Genomic DNA, 18,167 nt, shown 5'->3' with positions numbered 1-18,167 from the left:
TTTAGTTGAGTATAGATGATAATTGAGTAAGAATAAGATATCTAATTCCCTACTTGATTGTACACACTAAAACCACAGTTTTATCCACAAAGTCCTTGCCATTGTTTGAGGACATCCTGTCTGGATGTCCCCACCTGCTTATGACCTTATGACACAAAAACTTGGCCACAGATTGTGCATCTTTCTGTTTGGTCGGACATGCTTCAGTTAATCCTACAAGTTCAGCAGGCTGTGCAGTTGCGAATAAAATGGTCAGGTGAACCACAATTATAGCACACTTCAGGCAGCTGTTGAAAGCATGGAGCAAAATTTCTTCCTCTCCCGAAATTTCCCCTCCAGGTCTGTGGCGGGCCATAAACTGGTGGTGAGAAACAGTTGACTGGAGGCCATGGTGCAGACTGAGGTGGTTGGAACTGTACTTTATCCGGCTGCTGCTGTGGTGATGGTTGATTTGATGATGGCAGGCTCTGGATAACCACTGCTTGTGTTTTTGCCTTCTTTTTCAAATCCACCAGCTGTATTTGATTCAGTTTCCTGAGAGTCTCTTGGTCTTGCTCTTTCTGATCATGCTCTTTCTTCCTGAACAGTTCCACTTGGTGAGCAATGTGGTCTGTATAAACTGCTTTGGTCATGCTGTTAAGACCGACCACTTCTGCAAGCTTGCTTCTCACAGGTTGAGGCAGCCCCTTCTGAATCTTGGCCCTCAGAATCGATTGTTCCATTTGGTTCAGATCTGGATCATTTCCTGTTACATCTCTCCATGTTTGATGAGTTCTAGAGACATAGGATCTTGGATTCTCCTCCTGGCCCAATGGCTCAATAAAAATGTTGTCAGGGTGGACATTTGTCGGAAATGTCTCTTTTAGAGCTCTCCATGCTCTGCCTCGATTTGTGGCAAACAGTTCTGGGTCGTATACAGATGTCCCCACATAACGACCAAGTCCCGCTTTCTGCAGAATGTCCTCCATGGCAGGAACTCCTAAGATGTTAGCCAAAAGTCGTTTCACATCTCCTGTAGCCAGTTGTATTCCCAGGCAGATCTGCTCCAATTTAGAAATCCACGGATGTGCTCCATCGTGAAGAGACGGTAATTTCTCCAAAATGTCAGACAAATCAGTGTTTTGCCTGGGTTTATACTCCAAGTTCTGTCCTCGGACGACCACTGGACACATCTTGCCGACCGGCTTTCTTCTTCTTGGGCGGAAGAAATATGTCGCCTGCGGCTTTTTAGAAAGCTTCTTCCACACCTTCTTCTTCTGTATCCGGAGTTCCTGTAACTGGTCCTCAAGCGCCTGTTGGTCCTCTTGGCTGCTGGCTTCCTCCAAATATGAAAGACATTGATCTACGCTCTTTTCAAGTTCTATCAGCACTTGTTGGCTATCATCTTTGGTTCCTGTACTCGTAGTAACTGGATAAAACTCTTCTGAAAGGCCATCACTCTCTTCTTCATCATTATCACTGTCAGAGCTATTAGAGGTGTCATTTTTGAGATCCTTTTTCTTTTGTAGCTCCTCTCCTTTTCTTTCTGCTTTGGCCAATATCTCTCTTATGTCAGAGTTGTATCCGTCTCTGGCTTCCTCCAGATCACTCTGAGCCTTGTCTCTAGGTTTCTTCTTTGTTGTCTTCTTTTTACTCTTGAGGCTTGGATACATGTGAATGGTCGTTGTTGCTTGTCCCGTTTCTATTATTTGGTTGGCATCATCAGTGACATGATAACTGCCTTCATGGGAAATCACTGGGAGCTGAGGATAAACATCCTGAAATTTCACTTCTTTCTCATACGGTGGGGGGCTCTTTACTGCAACGGTGTGAGAGAAGGGCGTGCTGATTTCTGCCATTAATTTCTCTGTGGCCTTTTTCATCTGTGAGATGTCTTCTCTCTGTTTTTCTTCCTTCTCTTTTGTTGCTTTCAGAACTCTCTGTCACTCCTTATCGAACAGCTGAAGAACTTCCAGCTCCGTTTGTCGCTTTCATGACGTTTCTGTCCTCTCCTTCCCTTCTTCTGGTCTGCTTTGTAAGTAGTCACCAGCACTTGAACTGTTTTGATTACCTCTGGATTAAGTGTCCCCTCGATCGGCCATGGGCGGTCGATGCTTGGCCAGGGCCGGTTCTACTTTTTTGAAATCCTGGCTATACCTTTAATGAGAGGGTTGCTCTGCTGGACTAAATCAACTGGAGTAATTACAGTTGAAGTTTTGTCATCCTTCTCTGACATGATGCCAACTTTCTATAATTTTCTAATTTATGAGTTAAAAGGAAATTTCTAAAAAGTAGTATATCCAATACTATGTTATTACACTCAATTTCTTTTTGTTTGTGTTGTTTTTATTTATTTATTTATTTATTTCGCTTTCACAAACCTGCAAAACAAATTTACCAACTTCAGAGGAAACCAAAAAGCCTTTACTTATTAACAGATCAAAATCACATCAAAAACCGCATTGTAATATCAGTAAACCATTCTTTCAATAGTCCATTTAAACCTTCGATGATTTATCACTTTAATACGAATAAATGAAGAATAAAATATTTAATAGTCAATCAGTAGCCAAGCTTTTCTGTATATACCATATATATACCATGTACTCTCTGATATGTGTCTTCTAGTATGTATATGCACCATTAAAGTGTGTTATTTTCACTTGAGTTTTAACAAAAATAAGAAAAACAAAGATACCATGTTTGTATGTATTGAAACAACTATGCATTGATATATATATATATATATATATATATATATATATATATATAAAGCAGGTGACAAGATGTTTGTGCATAAAATGCACACTAGCCTTAAGCAGTTCAGAGGAGATGTGTCATCTGGCTCAGATGGGTGACTGCCACACCCTTGAGGCCTTGGAGAGCCTGGTCTGTTCAGTTCTGATTCGACTCTCGATCCAAATAAATCATATAAAAAAAACAAACAAAAATTCAGCATGCCATAATTCAAAACAATTTATAAATGTAACAACACAAAGATTATTAAAGGCTAAAGGAGGAGTTAACGTAATCTCCTCCCTTTTCTCTCTCTCTTTTTTTTCTTTTTTAATCAATTTTAGTCTTTTTTGGCCTCTTTAAAGAAAAGGGAAAAAATTACAAGAAATATAAAGCTTTATTTTCCCATAGTTTAAATCTAAAAACAGGAAAAGGTGAAAAAAAATAGTAATGGGTTTGCTACCCCTGAGCTGCTCATGGCAGAGAGAGAGATAAACTTCTTAAAAAAAGAGAAAAGAGGCCTATCTTCTGCCTAGAGGAAAAAGGGTCAGAGGTGACAGACCTTTCCGTAGTATCACTGAAAAGTATCCCGGAGCCGGGTGAACTTAGGTAAACAATCTGCTCCCACTCTACCACTTAAAGAGAGCAGCTGTGATAGCTGTAAAAGTAGTAAATGTGACTACCCTGAGAAAAAATAGTCTAACAGTCATCTCTTAAAATCTCCTATACCCCTTAAGTATTCTTCTAAATCCTCTTATAGAACTAATGCACTATCTTACCAATACTTCCACAAATAAGATCATACCAATAATGCACACCTTTGCATAAAATAGTAAAGACTAAACATTGTCTATGCAAACATGTAAAGCAGAAAATCAGCTACAGGCATTAAATCACATCAGCAGAAAGCTCACACACCCACACGTGCTGACTCCAAAAGCTGTCTTCACTGCACAGCGCACACACAGACACAAACTTCATCCCTATATTTTATATCAGTACAGATGAAGCAAGTGAAATGTGCCTGTTTCTTGTCACACAGTGAAATAAACTTTGTCCCTGTTTTCCATCCAAATTAGACACAGAAACTCATTTTCTCGTGATGTTAAAGAAACATCCCTCATAATTTTCTTAGTGGTTCATAAGAAGAGAACACAAAAGATATGTGTCCAGATATGCGCAAGGCAATTAATAATATTTTAGCCACTAACAGAACATTCACACATATATAAAAGTCCTTTTTGAGGAATATCTATTAAATTATTGCCAAAATAATAGTCTGTCTGCCAAAATGCAGACGCTCATTATTACAATTAAAATTTTTAGAAAAAGTTCCTTATAAAAGGCTCATTTTTCCGAAGGTTTATTGAGTTACATCTAAAAAGTCTGCCCATCGGAATACAGAAGCATTTCAATAGCAGTTCATTAGATTATTACTTCTTAAAAAACCCTTCGAAAAGAATTTATCATTAAAAAGTTATAGAAACACAAACATGCATTGAAAACTTTAATTTTGCTAAGACCACACCCCAGCTGGACATACACACACACACATCAGACACTCTAGCAGAGTTACACACACACCGCAGCTCCTATCATACACACACACGCTCAGCTGTTCTCACTCAACCTCACACCAACACCCTCTCAGTCAGCGCTGACTCAGCTCTTTTTACTTTTTTATCTGCCTCACCAAATCTTCTTCTCATCTTAATCTTAATCTTAATTCCTTAAAAATCCTACAATTTATCTATCAAATTCTTATCCCAGGCCTGAGATTCTTACACTCTTGCTTTTTAAATTTACACCACTAATCGCTCTAAACTGGAGTCCAAATGACACCGAAACAATTTATTTATTCTTATGTCTTACTATTCAAAGGGCTTCGGGCCCAGACCCTGAATTTGCATAAATTTATAAACTTTCAAATGTATATTTTAGAAACTCCAAAAACTCACAACACTTCACTATTTCTGAGGCTTTAACCATCTCTTTTTCCCTTGTTACAAGTGCAGGATCTCTGTCCTCACTATAAATTTCCTTGCAGCCTTTATGCTACTTGTCTGCTTCTTCGCCTGCGATGTGGAGAGAAAAAACAACTTAAAATAAATTTAGCAGAGACACCTGTATAGACAACAATTCCACAAACATGCCCACACAGAGAACTTTGCGGAGTGACACCCTTTCCTCTCCCCAGAAAAGCAGAGAAAAACACACCTGTCTTTCAGATTGCCCTCTGGAAGTCAGCTGAAGGAAAAAAGGCACTGCATGTCCAGAATTTCGTGATGCCAGATTTGATGTATCTTGATCAGGAGATGTGGAAAAATTGGCTTTCAGGCAAAAATGTCTCTGGACGCTGACTTGAATAATAAAAAGAAGTTTATTACAAAAGTTCAGACATCAAAACAGATTTCTGCAGCAAAATCTGGAGGTCCCAAAGCCAGAACGAAGACCTAAAGACCTGATGTGTCGTTCTGTCTTATATAGGGTTTAAACAAAGAAAATTCCTCAGTCCTGTGTCCTCCAATCATAGAGTTTGCCTATAGGATGCTCATTTGCATGGAATGCATGTTCTTGTGTCAATCCAGTCTGTAGGACAGAGAACCTTATATGGTAAAAACTTGAGTGTGTACCATACAAATGCTATGCTTAGATACCTCACACTAAATAACGTTAATTAAGGGACCCTTATTGTAAAGTGTTACCGGCTGTTGTTAACTTTCCGTTTCCCTTTTATCTGCTCTAAAAGTGCAGTAATGTAACTACGATTAAACAGCATCAATTTGGAAAATAGAACCTCGACATAGACCCACTTCAGCTACAAACAACTTGCAGTTATCTGATTTTAAATCCCTGATTTTAAATCCCGATAACATTAAATACAAAATCTCTCTAAAAAATACACATGCTTTATATTTGTGCTGTTTTACTGTAATTTGCTATGTGCGTCAGTTTAATACATTCTTTCAACTTTTACACACATTTAATATTTCTCCAGAATCACAAAAAATATCTGTTTTTAACACTATTCAGACCCTTTGCTGTGACATTAACTGAGACATTTTGTTCTCTTTGTGTGAAAAATGAAGATAATTAAGGGTTGGAACAATGACCAGTGGCATGGACTGGATGTACATGGTGTAGAAAGGAACTAACCTCCATGATAAAGACCCCACTGCCACATGGCAATCCCATCAGCAGACCCACCCCATGGCCCCATAAGGCCGAACAGTGGACCAGTCTACATACCCACCATGAGAAACCAATAGGTACCCACAGCTAGAAGGCAGCCCCCACTATCATCTAACCCCAAAAAGCGATGAGGTCATAATCCTCCACCTACGCTAAGTGATGGAGCTAATGTCAGGGGACCAGAGGGAATGAAAATCAACTGCTTCTTTGAGGAAGCAGATATTTTCTCATTACTTATGTGGTGTGATGTGTGAACGATGTTCCTAAATTGCTGAATACACAGATTATTTTTGGTTTTCCAGTTCACAAGGATAGTTTTCTTTGTGATGCATAACACCGTGAGGATATGAGTTGTGATTTAAATAGTTTTATAGAATTCTTTGAAAGTGTTATTTATCTTGTCAGGGTCGTGGCTGATGTTTCCCTCTGGATCTCTGACAGAGGAGATGGTTGTTTTCTCCTTGTTTGTTTTTAACTGATTAACTGATCAGGAACCTTCCAGATTTATTTCCATGTTCATCCTTCTCCAATTGAAGTCTTTGCTCCAAGAATTGTGTCTTTCTATCTGTTATTTTGTTAAGTTCAACTTTAGCTTTCCTTAGTTCAGTGTGTGTTCTTCTGGGGAGACATAGTAATTCCTCTAAGAATTTCTAACTGAAATTCTCGAAGCCGCCTTCTTTTTCTTATGACAAGAAAAGGAAATTATTTTCCCTCTCATTACTACTTTTCCTGCTTCCCAAAGAACACACGCTGACGTTTCTGAAGACTATTTTCTTTTAAAGTAGCTGATAAACTCAGGATCTTTAAGTAATGACATATTAATTCTCCAGTTTCTAGTTGATGGTTTATTGTTCTTATTTCTCAGAGTGAATGATACTGGTGCGTGATTGCTGAATCGGATGGATTCAGTTTTCTGACATGTCACTCATCAGCGAGCTGCTAATTAAGAAATAATCTAATCTAGAATAGGAATGGTGAACTGAAGAGAAGAAGGTGTATTCTCTTAGTGTGGGATGGTGAGAGCGCCAAGCATCACAGAGACCAAAATCCTTCATGTACTGTTTTACAGTTTCTAAAGATTTCCAGACTCGATGACTTCCTGTGGTTCTGTGTTTTTCCAATATAATTTTAAGGTCACCTCCTATAATTAGTGTGTTATCTGAGTGACCATAGAGTAAAGTGAAGAGGGACTGAAAGAAGGAGGATCATCAACATTTGGACCAGATATATTTACAATACATAACGTTTTGAATAGATATTGTAACTATTTTAAATCTGTCTTCTGGATCTGTGACTGTATTCTTAATGTCAGAGTTTAACCTTCTATTAATAAGAGTTGCTACTCCTCTTCGCCGAGAATTATAACAAGCTGAATACACGTGTGGAAACTGGGCTGTTGGAAGAAGATCTATTCTTGAGTTTGGTAAATAAGTTCCTGTAAGAGGACAATGTCTGCCTTCATCTCCTGCAGCCGACTGAAAATCTTTAACCTCTTTTCCCTTGTACCAGCTCCATGCACAATCCAAGTGACAAACCTCAGTGTGTTCATGATCCGACCACAGAAATGAGGCTACATATATATTACTGAACCGCGTTTATATGTATATTACTGAACCCATCCCACTCCTTCTCCGTGTGCATGTGTGTCTGCCAGCTGAGTGTGTGATATGGATCTGTGTATTAAATATCTGCATGGGTGTGTGTTGCTCCCTCATACATTGCGTGTGTGTGTGCTGATGTGTGTCCGCAGGCTGGGCCTGATGTTCGAGTGTATGCGTGGGTTCGCATTATTAGAATGACGATGGGATTACCGTTAACTGTGAAAGGGTCCAAAATAAGAAGAGTGACAACTGAAAAGAGTGACAGTGCCAAAGGAAACAAATAATTAAAAAACATCCGTGTTGAGAGCAGTGTAGTGGAGAGTGACAGTGCCAAAGGAAACAAATAATTAAAAAACATCCGTGTTGAGAGCAGTGTAGTGGAGATGGGCAGTGGATTTACTGTTAACTACATGATCTTTATGGCAGTGTTATGCATTGACCCGATCTAGTGAGAATAAATGAAGATTAAAGCACATACCAACACATCAGCAGAGCCACAGAGTGATGTTTCGGTTGCGGTACAACTGTTCGTTAATTAATTTATCCACCGCAATGACAGCATGAGAGCCTTCAGTGGTGGATTTCCTTCTGATGGGAAATAGGAACTCTTCACTGATCCAGGATCTCTCTGAGATATTGGTCTTTTACACCGAAGTTCATTCCCTCCAGTTTGCAGCCCTGGTTCTTCACCTGCTCCTTCTGGTTAAAGCTGATGAACTTGGCTACAATGGGTCTTGGTCTGCTGGTCCCGGGTTTCCTCCCACCCAGACGATGGATTCTGTGAAAGCAGATGTTTTTTGGGAGCTTCAGGCGAATTTGGATTGAGTTTTTCAGCGTGGTCTCAGGGTCTTCCTCTGTCTGCTCTGAGATCCCTGTGAATATCAGATTCTCTCTTATGCTCCGCGCCTGCAGATCAATCACCTTTTCCTTTTTCTTCTTATTTTCCTCAGAGAGTCGGGTCAAGCCTGCCGTGAGGGATTTTACCGACTCTCTGAGGCTGGCATTCTCCGCAACCAGAGTTTCCACCTGTTTCTGGCTGAATTCAAGTGATTCATGCAAGACCTGGAACTCTTTGTGGAGAATCTCCACCAGGGTCAAATGCATATGAAAACTACTAAGTTTCTTATCTATAGAGATGCAAACATTCATTGAGTCATTACCTGGTGGTGAAATAACACCAGGTGAATCCTCATTTCGCTGTCTCTTGGTCTTGGATGAAGTAGAGATGGTAGATGTTTGGTTTGGCTTCCCCATGATGATTCTGTCGTAGCACCAATCTGAAAAATCTGTCAGGCATCCTCGCTGTGCTCCAGATTGGACTTTCAAGGACATTATTGTCCTACTTTTAATAAAATTTTGATTAGACTGGTTAAAAAAAAAAAAAAAAAAAAATTGAATGAATGCATAAATGTTTGAGTGCCCCTGGTTTCACAGGAACTATCTCACCTACAGCATCAGCACCACTTAACATGCTCAGCTCTCTCTTCTGCCTCCTCAAGTGCTTTGCCTCCTCTATTTATTTATTTTAATCTTATTTATTTTGAATTGGGGGGACAGAATTAAAGGAGAATAATGAAGAGAAGTAAAGAAGGAGAGTAGAAAAATAGAGAGAAACAAAGATACAACAGATAGAAAGAAACAATCCCTCAATCCAAACACCAGAAAACCAACAACAGTTAACCAACTACAGTGTTTACAGGATAACAAAGCTGACACTCATCGGGAGTTCCTAAAAAAATAACCAGCCCATCTTCTCCCCTTACCCCCCCTCTTCCACCCACTCAAACACACCCAACCACCAACCCTCCTCTATCCACCTCATAAACCCTCACTCACAACCTCACCTGCACCGTACCCATGAAAACCTGCTCTCACACCCTCACCACACTTAACTCTCCCACCATGCCCTGAAGGAGACATCCCTGGTAGACCAGAGGATAGCAAGCCCTAAATGTGGCCCCCACCACCACACCCACACCACACCACACCCAAATACAGCAAGCTGTGCATTCTCCCTGGGCCAGCAGCACCCCCATCAGTGCAGCCTGCCTGGACACTGGCCCCTGGGGCAACTGCCTCCCTCTGCCTGCCCTTGGTAGTGCCCGGGAAACGGGTGTGAGAAGACCCCATTGCCCTCACCTTCCTTGCTCATGACTGTTTGTGAAGTGTGTGTTGCTGTTTGTTCTGATGAGGACCAGAGGGTGGGAACACATCACACCAGTTTTAAAATCCTTGTGCATTTCAGGATGATTTTAAGGTTATTTTAGTGGTTTACAAATGTCTCAATGGTCTTGGACCTTCTCATTTATCAGATCTGCCTTTAGATTATGAGCCTTTGCAGACAATAAGGTCCTCTGGTACCGGTCTCTTAGTTGTTCCCAAAGTCAGAACCAAGACATTTATGGTGAAGTCTTGTTCCACCACTACGGGTCTCGACTGTGGAGCAGCCTGCCAGAGATTCTCAGGGCTGCAGAGACCTTTTTTGCTACTACGTTTCATGAATGTTAGAAATGAAGTTTATAGTATTATTTCATTCTGTTTAGATTTTTCATTTATTTAATAATTTATTTTTCTATTATTTTCAATACTACCTACTCATGTGGCTTTCTGTTTTACTGTTTAATTTTTACCCTAGTACACAGTTTTTATAAATTCCTTTATTTTATTTCATCATTTTCCTGAACTCCTTTATCTGTATATTTTATTCTTGTCACACTTATCAGTTCTTATTGTTTATAAGTTTATTTATCCTTGTTTTAATGTTTTTTATTTAAAATTGTATTGATTTCAAGACTTTCACTAAATAAAAAGAAAGAAAACGAAAGAAAAAACATAAAAACAAAAGAAAAGGTTGGCTGGTGCACCCCGCCCCTTTCCCCTTTTACAGACACATATTACAGGTACAGAATTTTTCAAACATGCTCAAATCAGTTTCCTGCAGTCCACTGGGAATAGATGTATCCAGACACAGTCGTTTAGATTTCAGGCTTTTTTTCAAAGGTTCTTGTTTTCATTATTTTGGGCATCTTCTGGTATCTTGAATTTTTTTTAGAAACCTGGTCTTATCCCAGTATTTAATCAGTTTGGCCCTTGTCTTGTTTAACTCCTCCACACTTGTAGCTTGGCCTGCTCTGTCTGCAAGGGTTGTTGCCATTGTTCAGTCAAACGTCGTGTGAGGGAAAAATAATCATCAGAGCGAGTGGGGAGAAAGCTTATCTGTGATGTCATGCAGCTGCAGATGGGTCTAACAGCTGATCAGTGGAGAAGCATGCTAATGTCGGACGGAGATGCCGCCAATGTCATGCCTGCTCCACCTGCACCAGTACGTTCCACTTCACCAGCCTACTGATCACCGGTCCTAAGACTTCATCTGCCAGGATTCCTCTGTACCATCTCATCGGACTTCACCTGCCGCCTCTCCTCATCAACCTGACAAGACACACCTGTCCTCCGGTCTACTTAAGCCTTCAGCACACTGCAGATCTTTGTATTGTCTTGTAGCTACTTCAGTCTGTGAGAGCTGCATTAAAACCCTTTTCCTCATTCAGCCTGCGCTTGTGTCCAACTTTCAGAGTTACAGAAGACAATACCAACCATGGACACAGCGGGCAGTTCTCCTGGAGAGGGATTTTCTTCTGCCACAGCTTCAGCCCCTGAGCAGTCCTCTGTTATTGCCCAACTCGCCGCAGTAGCCACCGCCCTGGAGCAACGAGTTGGCAGACAGGAGTCGATGATGGCGGATTTATTAATACACCTACAGATCCAACATCACCCGCCGTCAGCTGCTAGCAGTAGTCTGGCTCCAACTCCTGTAGCTGTTCCAGCTGCAGTAAATCGATCCACTGCCTCTCCAGTACGTCTCCCAGAGGTCTATTATGGTGATTCATCCGGCTGTGTGGGAATCCTCCTGCAGTGTGACCTGTTTTTTTCTTACCACCCAGAGCTGCAGGATGGTAAATGGATCACCACAGTCAACACTCTCCTGGGAGGTCGGGCACGTGAATGGGCTACAGCGGTCTGGAGAGGAGGTGGTGAGGCTCTCTCTTCTTACGCACGTTTTTTAACGTTATTTCACTCTGTCTTTGACCACCCACCAGAGGGACATGAAAGAGGAGAGAGGCTCCTTGAGCTGCGACAAGGCGCTCGAGCTGTGGCTGATTACACACTGGACTTTCGCACTGTCGCCGCTGCAAGCGGGTGGAATGAGCCAGCGCTTATTACAGCTTTTCGACAGGGGCTGCAGCCCGAGATTAAAACTGAGCTAGCCTGTCGAGATGACACTCTCTCCCTCGACAAACTCAATCTTCACCCCGAGAGAACCCGTGCTGCTGCCCAACCTTCCACAAGGGAGGATCTGGAGGAGGAACCGATGTACGTGGAACCATCACGGCTTTTTGCAGAGGAAAAAGAAGCGTCAACGGGAGAGGGTTCTGTGCATGTACTGTGGAGAGGGGACTCACCTCCTACCTGACTGCCCACATGTTTCCCGTGCTCCGGGGAATAAAGGAGGGCGGCGACGGCCCGACCCACGGGTGAGTGTTTTTCCATCCTTATACTGCACTGAACAATTCACGGTTCCAGTAACTGTCCATGCTGGTGATGTGAGTCTTCAGGTTTCAGACTTGGTGGACTCCCGAGCTGTGGGCAATCTCATCTCTCCTGGCCTGGCTCGAAGACTTCGTCTAACGCTCCATCAGCTTTCTACTCCAGTTGCCATTCAAGCCATAGAAGGGAGGCCCATCGGCGGGGGCTCCATTACCCCCTTTGTCAGTCCCCTTCAGCTTACAGTGGGAACTCACCAGGAGGAGTTGGCCCATTATGTTTTGCCTCAATCCAGCCATCTCCTCGTTCTTGGACTTCCATGGCTCACCAAGAACATGCCCACCATTCACTGGAGGACCCAGGAAGTGGGTTTTTCCTTGCCGCCACTGGATCCTCGCTCTAGGACAGTGATCTGCTTCCACGTCTGTTGAGAGTCCCTCCATGGCTCCCGGGCCCACAGTTCCCAGGGAATATCACGGCCTGATGGCGGTGTTTAGTAAAGTTAGAGCCACACGCCTGCCTCCTCATCGACCGTGGGATTGTGCCATCGATCTGTTACCGGGCACCAAACCTCTGAGGAGCCGCATCTATCCACTTACACAGGCCGAACATCGCGCCATGGAGGCTTATATCGAGGAGGCCCTCAAGCAGGGGTTCATCCCTTCATCGTCTTCACTGGCTGCTGAAGGCTTCTTCTTCGTCGACAAGAAGGACGGGGGCCTTCGGCCGTGTTTTGACTACTGTGGCCTGAATAACATCACTGTTAAGTACTGCTACCCCTTCCTGTGGTCCCTAGTGCACTGGACCAACTGCACAGGGCGACCATCTTTATGAAATTGGATCTCCGCAGTGCTAACAACTTGGTGCACATCAGGAAGGGGGATGAGCGGTTGCATTCAGTACTCACTCAGGCCACTTTGAGAACCGCGTCATGCCATATGGGCTAGCTAATGCCCCTTCAGTATTCCAGAGTCTCAGCAACGACGTCCTGCGGGACATGCTGGGTAAATACGTCATTGCTTACATTGATGACATTCTAATCCATGCTAGTTCACGGTCCCAGCATACTCAGCATCTTCAGCAGGTCCTGGAATGGCTGTTGTCTCATCAGCTGTACGTCAAAGCAGAAAAGTGTGAGTTCCATAAGTCTACGATTGCATTCTTGGGTTATGCCATCAGTCCTGAAGGAGTGAAAATGGATGAAGTCAAGGTCGATGTTACAGCCAAACATTTCTGTCACACTGTTAAAATAAAAGACATCTGCAAAAGACTGGAGAGGCAGCTGGTAAGAAAAGATATCCTTTCTGATTTTAAAGATGATCGGTGATCTGCCAGTTGTTGATGGACTGATTTAATGTAGCGATTAATGCAGCGCTGTGACGAGGATGACAGCCCTCTGCCGTTGTGAACTGCCTGAATGACAGAGCTTTCTTTGCTGGACTTATGAGGAGGATTAAGTGTTGTTAACGTGTGTAGGCAAATGTTACTCCTTTGAAAAATGGTGATTTTTAGTTTAATGGTAATATTAACATCAGTTTCTGTTAAAAAAAAATCTTAGAAATTTAGTAGTTGGCAATTTAATTTTGATTTTTATACTATGTATATAGAAATATAAAATGCATTTATTTTCTTTGGTTTTATGCTTAAGAATTGTGTAAACTAACAGTAATGTGAATTCCCTTTGTTTTATTTGAAGGTTTTTCACCTGATAAAAGACCAAAAAATGACAAAGGAAACATATCACCACCACCACATATCCTGTAGTGCCCTCTGTGGTCATAGGTGGGCTGGCTTCCGGTATGACTGGATCCCCAACATATCATTTCCTCACAGCAGCGTAATTTTCATTTTATTATTATTTTTATACCTATATACCTATATCAGAGACAGTAATGATGGATGGAGGTCATGTTAGTACAGAATGGGGTCTGGGTGGGTGGGGGGAGGGTGCGTGCGGTTTGTTATTATGTGTGTGATTTATGTGCAAGTGTGTGTGTGTGTGTGTGGGGGTTTACTTATGTCCAAAATGGGGACTTTTACCAGTTCAAAAACCAGTTAATTGGGGACGTCTGTCCAATTGGGGACCAAAACCACGGTCCCCAATTAGATTTCATTTGCAATGCATTCAGAATGTTCCAATAGGTGTCTAGTCATAAAATCTCGACTGTCCCCAAAAGTGATTTTTTCAGCTTTTTTGTGTATGTGTGTGCCCCCCACCTCATCCCCCCATGCAATCGGTGTATCCCTCTACATTGCCCCCTAGTGGAAGTGTGTAGATTACAAGACCCCAAAGTGCCTGTATTTGGTCCTATTGCCCCCTAGTGGAAGTGTGTAGAATTGTCAAGGTCCCAATAGAGGCCCTATAATTGCCTGATGGTAAAGCATTGTAGATCAGTACCATACGTTTTTAGGACCCCATAGTTGCCTATGATTTGCCTGATTATAAAATATAATCAATTTCATACTCTGTCTGAAAAATGGTAGAAATGAATCCAAATGAATTTATAAATTGATCTGAATCTTAATTTGAAAGTAAGTAAGCTTTAAACCTATGGCTGCTACATACATTATGACTTCACAGTGGTCTGGCTACGGGTAACAAATGAATAAATCTTTTAAGAAATATGCTTCTAACATTTAATGTGAGTATATATTCATGTATATATATATATATATATATATATATATATATATATATATATATATATATGTGTGTATGTGTATGTGTATATATATATATATATATATATATATATATATATATATATATATACATACTTTAAATTCTGAAGACTTCCTAACGGAATTGGAAGGAGGTAAACTAAAGACGTAATATGATCTGACATGATATGTGACATTGTACTATACTTGGTTGCCTATAAAAATAAAATTAAAAAACAGAAATAAAAGACTGGCTTCTTTATTTCATTTTAAAGTAAAAACCATCTCCTTTTGTAAAACGTAAAAATATTAAAAGCAAATATAAAAAGAAATCAAATGTATTTGAAGGGTTATCATCACCAAAAATGATTCTGTGGCAAACATAGAACTTTATTGAAAGACTGGATCTCTTTTCTACCAGGAGAACATCAGAAGAAAGCATCTCTACTGTGGTTGGAATCATTCAGGTTAACATCATGTAACAGTTGCTGCATTTGCAGACATTTAAAGTGAATTATAAACCATCATGATGCCAGTCCGACCAGTGTGTCATGATATCGCTGCTGGATTATGCTGCAGCGGAGCATGAATTGCGGTATACGTGACTGTCGCTCATGCGCAATTACGCAGTCATGTCAAAAAGCCTGGATGCAGAGACATGTAGTCCGGATTCAGGTCCGGACCTGATGCAGTCTGTGGAGTTCATGAATAAGGTTTCAAACACTATAAGATGGAGATAAATAATGATAGAGCCCTCAAGGCACAACTCACCCTCGCTCTGGAAATCAAACATCTACACAGTTTCTCCCAAACAACTGTTGAAGTCATACGTGCGCACTCATGCACAGCCGGCAACGTGCGTCACAAACATGTAAACTTATTCCCGCTGCCTTTTACAGCTGCAGGAATAAGTTGCTGCATGATTTCATCTGATGTGCATAAGCATATTTTGGGCGAGTCAGCGACTTACTGCAGCTTCGTGAAACATTGCCAGCAGTCACATGACATCACCAGGGACATAGTCCCCCCACCATTATATCATACTGGGAAGTCAAAATGCTCTGATTTAAATTAGGCTGGTGGCTCCTCCATCTCACTGTTCATCACTATCATTCTTTACCTTGCTGCTGTAACAACTTATAGACACATTCCTGCCACCTGCTGCCATGAGAGGACTCCACTGTTTCTAAACTCACTCATCCGTCATATGACTGCCTGAACCGAACCATGATGCCCAAAACTCAGGTGATGCTTCCAAACTCAGGGTTTTCAGGCAATTTTTAAATGAGGACCAGCACCAAATGCATTTTTTATCAAGTGAAAACATCATTTCCAGGTGATTACTCCTTCAAACCTTGTAACAATTATAAAAAAAAAAAACAAAACAAAACAAACAAACTTATGTCTAATGGCAGTGGAAATACAAATTTATTTTACATTTATTTTCTGGTATAGCAGGACTTTGTAGCAGAAACATGATAGCAGAAGTTGGAAGAATAGGTTCAGGGGGTGTGTGGGGTCCTGTGTGGTCTGGTGTGGCTATTGATTTCCTGGTATCTGCCTGATTGTAGATATCGGTGAGAGGGGTTTGGGGTAAACTGATTATCTTGATAGCCTGTCTTATAATTTTGGAGAGTTTGACTGCTCCCAGTGAGGTTTAACCATGGAGAGCAAAGATTTTGCTGAGAAAGAAACATTTTGGAAGTCAGGAATGAAATCACAGACCATCACAAATCCATGACCCCTACTTTCCTCATGTCTGTGAGGTCCACACAGTCGCAGTCCACCCCCCTTTTTTTTTTTTTAGCTATCACCAGATTTGACACCCATGGTGAGGCATAAACAGGCTCGATGACATCTGCCTTCCCCAGTTGCTGCAACTCAGCCTCCACTGTGTCATGGAGGGCCAGAGGAATGCTCAGTAGAGGCTGGATGAAAGGGCAGACCGACTGGTCAACCGTAGGCTGGTGTACAAATCCTGTCATGTAGCCCAGCCTGTTGAACAGTTGTGGGTAGCGGTCAGGCCAGAAGGAGGTGACCTGCAGGACATGCTGGCTTCTGGCATCCTGAGCAAAACCCAGGGCAAGGAACAAATCTACACCCATAATGTTCACTCCCCTCTGGGTGATGCAGAACTTGGTGTTAGGCGCACATTGTTGTTCATATCTGACAGTAAGGCAGGCCATGCCCAGAGTGGAGATGGGGGAATAGCTGTAACCCAACAAGGGTTTCACTGCTCCTTCCAGAGGTACCTGACTGAAGAAGCCGTCACATGTGCATTTGTTAAACATTGACACCTTGGCCCCTGTGTCCACGAGGAGCTGGATCAGAGCCGTGCCCACACGGCATGTGCAAAGTTTGAACGCAGGCTGTGAGGTCTGAACAGTGTTTATTGGGACAGCAGCATAGGGGAGGAGCGATAGCAGCATGCAAAATGGTTCAACTTATTTCAGTTGCAACAACATTTTCCCTGAGCAGGGCATGATTGTTTTCCAGCTGCATGTTTAGAAGAGCCACAGTTGCTCCCTCTCTTGGCCCCACTTTCCCTCTCTGTTCACTCTCTGTACATCCAAGCTGTCACTCACCCCGTCTCTGGGCTATCCAGGCTGTGTATGATGAACTGACAGTTGTTATGACATCACTGGGTTGTGCACTGTGCAGTTGAACTTGTGCGCCTCCATTAGGGCCATTTCCAACTGTTTTCCAATCACCAACTACTGTCATGAAGTTCAGCTCTGATAAAAGTCCCTCCACCACACTTCATCTCGCTCGCCTGGTGCAAGTCTTTCAGCATTTCGAACAGCATGGGGTCACATTGAATGCTGAAAAGTGTGTTTGAGGAAGTGGAGTTCCTGGGCTTCAGGCTCTCAAAGGAGGGTATCAAAAATGGTGTCCGAGCCTGTCTGGAGGAAGGGAAGATGTTCAGCGATGCTCTCAACCAAACTCTCCTGACCATTAAGGTATCCAAACATTCCACCACTGGAGTGTCACCTGCATTGATTGGATGTGAACTAAAACAGCCATTGGACTGCTTGAGAGCTGAGCCAACTCCTGCACGAGGGAGCCCAGGGCTCCAACAAGCCAAAGTTTAGGTGAAAATTTCACAGGTGCGGATGAATGAGAAACATGATGCCTCGCATAGAGCGCATTGCTCAAATTTGCTTACACAAGCTCAGAGCTGATGGGAGATTTGTTTGGATCCTACTGTAAGCTCAAATCCAAATTGATAAATGACAAAACTTGCGTGGAAATGGTTGTATGTAAAGCTTTCTGTTGTATAATCGCTTGATAAAGGAGTGCAATTTTGTGTGTTGAAGCTAAGGCTTGTGTCGATTTCAGTCCCTATGTTTTGAAGGACACCACCTGCTTCCCAAACTCCTACCATTTATGGTAGGAGTTTGAAAAGTGGGGATTGCTGTGAATCCACAGTTGCTGTACCCACAGCAAAGCACCTTG

Source organism: Melanotaenia boesemani, chromosome 13 (assembly GCF_017639745.1).
Source record: "Melanotaenia boesemani isolate fMelBoe1 chromosome 13, fMelBoe1.pri, whole genome shotgun sequence".
NCBI lineage: Eukaryota > Metazoa > Chordata > Actinopteri > Atheriniformes > Melanotaeniidae > Melanotaenia > Melanotaenia boesemani.
Note: the sequence above shows the minus strand (reverse complement) of the source record.